The sequence below is a fragment of the Pipistrellus kuhlii genome, unplaced genomic scaffold (genome assembly GCF_014108245.1).
Source record: "Pipistrellus kuhlii isolate mPipKuh1 unplaced genomic scaffold, mPipKuh1.p scaffold_m20_p_10, whole genome shotgun sequence".
Classification (NCBI taxonomy): Eukaryota; Metazoa; Chordata; class Mammalia; order Chiroptera; family Vespertilionidae; genus Pipistrellus; species Pipistrellus kuhlii.
The window spans coordinates 20387700-20391160 of NW_023425405.1; the positions used below are offsets into that span (position 1 = coordinate 20387700).

Sequence of the window (3461 nt, forward strand, 5' to 3'; positions counted from 1 at the left end):
TATAGTCAACTCTAAGGTAGCCCCTAAAAAAAGTTAAAAAAGAGTAATTGATATGCTAAGAGAGTGGAAAAAGTGGAATCTTATAAAATTGTCAGTTAAAAATCACAAAAGGCAGAAAAAGAGTGGAAAACAGTAACAAATATAGTAAATATTAATTCAATTATATTAATAATCACTATAAATACCTTTGGCCTAAATACACCAATTAGAAAACAGAGATTGTCTGGGTGTATAATAAAACAAGATCCAACTATAGGTTGTCCACAGAAACCCACTTTGAATATAAACTGGCTAGATTAAAAGTAAAGGGATGGTGCTCGCTTCAGCAACACATATACTAAAAACTGGGACTATACAGAGAAGATTAGCATGGCACTTGCGCAAGAATGACATGCAAATTCGTGAAGCTTTCCATATTTTTCGTGATATGAGACAGACAGTTGCTGTGGATGTCATCAAAGCAGTGGACAAGTAGGCAGCTGGAGCTGGCAAAGTCACCAAGTCTGCCCAGAAAGCTCAGAAGGCTAAATGAATATTATTCCCAACAGCAGCCACCCCAGTCTTAATTAGTGGTGGAAGAATGGTCTCAGAACTGTTTGTCTCAATTGGCCATTTAAGTTTAATAGTAAAAGACTGGTTAATGATTACAATGCATCGTAAAACCTTCAGAAGAAAAGGAGAACGTTTTGTGGACCATTTGGTTCTTTTGTGTGTGTGGCAGTTTTTAAGTTATTAGTTTTTAAAATCAGTACTTTTTAATAGAGAAAACATGACCAAAAATCTGTCACAGAATTTTGAAACCCATTAAAATAACAAAGTGTAATGGAAAAAGAAAAAAAGAAGTAAAGGGATGGAGCCTGGCCACCGTGGCTCAGTGGTTGAATATTGACCTATGAACCAGGAGATCATGGTTCAATTCCCGGTCATATGCCCGGGTTGGGGGCTTGATCCCCAATGTGGGGTGTGTAGGAGATAACTGATTAAAGATTCTCATCATTGATGTTTCAATCTCTCTCTCCCTCTCCCTTCCTCTTTGAAATCAATAAAAAAATATATATATTTTAAAGTAAAGGGATGATGGAAAAACATTTACCAGACTTCTACCAATTAAAAAAAACAAAACTAGAATAGTGATATTCATTTCAGGCAAGGCAGACTTCAAAGCAAGGAACATTATCAGAGATAAAAAGAGGCATTGCATGGTGATAAAGGGGTCATTCAATTCTCTAAGGAGACATCACAATATTTAATGTATATTTACCCCCAAAACAGGACATCAAAATAACGTAAATCATAGAGCTGAAAGGAGAAACAAATGAATCCAATATTATAGTCAGAGACTTCCACACCTCTCTATTAGTAAAGGGCAGAAAATCAGTAAGTAGAACAATACCAACAATAAATTGGATATAATTGACATTTAAAGAATATTTAATCTAACCATGGCAGATTACACTCCCCCCTCCCCCCCAAACTTACATTGAACATTCACTAAGGCCACATTCTGGGCCACAGAACACACCTTAACAAATTAAGAGAACAGATGTCATATAATGATGCTCTCAGTCCACAATGGAATTAAACTAGAAATCAATAACACAAAGGTAGCTAGAAAATCCTGAAATGCTTTGAGGTTAAACAATACATTTCCCAGTTACCCATGGGTTAAAGAAGAAGTCTTAAGAGAAATTAAAACATACTTTGAACTAAATGAAACTAATAATACCACTTTTCAAAAAAAGTAACGTGTAGAGGGGAATTTACAGCATTATATGCATACATTATAAAAGAAAAACATCTAAGTCAATAATCTAAACTTACATATTAGGAAACTTGAAAAAAACTAAATCTAACAATAACAGAAAAGAAATAATAAAAATGAGAGCAGAAATCAAAGAAATTGAAAACAGAAAACAGATGGTTCTTTGAAAAGATCAATAAAATGGATAGACCTATAGCCAGGCTAAGTTAAGAAAAACAAAGACAGAAGACAAAAAATAGCTAATATGAGCCCTGGCTGGGTTGTTCAGTGGTTGGAGTGTCATCCTATTCATCTAGGGGTCATGGGCTCCATTCCTGGTCCAGGCGCACGTGTGAGGCAATCGAGGGATGTTTCTTTCTCCCATTGATGTTTCTCTCTCTCTCTCCCTCACCCTTTCTCTCTCTCTAGAGTCAAGGGAAAATATATACTCAAATGAGGCTTAAAAATTATTAATATCAGAAATGAAAGAGGGGCCATCAATACTGATCTCATAGATATTAAAAGGAGAATAAAAGAATATTATGAACAATTTTATGTCCATAAGTTTTAGAATCTAGATGAAATGGGCCAATTTCCTGAAAGACATAAACTAGCAAAACTCACACGAGAAGAGATAATCTAATTTTGCCTATATCTGTTAAAGAAATTGGATTATTAATTAATAATCTCTCAAACATAAAGCAACAGATGGGTTCATTGGCGAATTCTACCAAACATTTGAGGAAGAGTTTATACCCATTCTCTACAATCTCTTTCAGAAGATAGGAGCAGAGGGAGCACTTCCTGACTCATTTTATGCGACCAGAATTACCCTTATACCAAGACCAGACAACAATTTAAAGGAAAGGAGAACTACTGGCCAATATTTCTCATAAACATTGATGCAAAAGTCCTCAACAAAATAATAGCAAACCAAATCTGACAATGAATAAAATGAATTTACGCCATGGTCAAGTGAGATTTATTGTTGGTATGCATGACCAGTTCAGCATTCAAAATCAGTTAATGAAATGCTTCACATCAACAGGCTAAGGAAGAAAATTCATAGGCTCTCACCAATAAATGCAGAGGAAGCATTTGACAAAATAGCACAATGAGAATGATTTTTTGTTTGTATCTATTTGTAAATAGCTATTTTTGTAAATCTATTTATCCTCCCTCTCCCTTCCCCAACAAAGTCTATGCAACAAAATGCTGACAGATTAGAGTTTTATTTGGTTCTTATTGCTTCTCTGAATTTTCTAAGTTTTCTGTAAAACTTTCTAGAGAAAAAGCACTATCCATGATTAAAACACACACACACACAAAAACTTTATTGGTTTGACAAGGGTCCACTAACAGAAACACTTGTTAAAAGATCACCACTAAAGGGAATAGGGCCACAAATCTCCTAGTGCCTGTGGTTGGGAATGACAATGGGAACTGGAAAGAGCTTCCCCTAGTAGCATTCTAAATCTAAAAATTTATAGCATCAGCTGAAACCGGTTTGGCTTAGTGGATAGAATATCCTGGGTTCGATTCTGGTCAAGGGCATGTACCTTGGTTTCGGGCACATCCCCAGTAGGGGGTGTGCAAGAGGCAGCTGATCGATGATTTTCTCTCATCGATGATTTCTCATCGATGTTTCTCTCTATCCCTCTCTCTTCCTCTCTGTAAAAAATCAATAAAATATATTTAAAAAATTTATAGCATCATATGC

At 35.4% G+C, this 3461-nt stretch overlaps 1 non-coding gene across 1 annotated transcript; it reads left to right on the top strand.

Moving 5' to 3' along the window:
• Window positions 1-313: 313 nt before the first annotated feature.
• LOC118714669 lies at window positions 314-421 on the top strand. Its single transcript, XR_004986660.1, has one exon. It is a non-coding gene; the product is annotated as a U6 spliceosomal RNA (small nuclear RNA).
• Window positions 422-3461: the final 3040 nt, after the last annotated feature.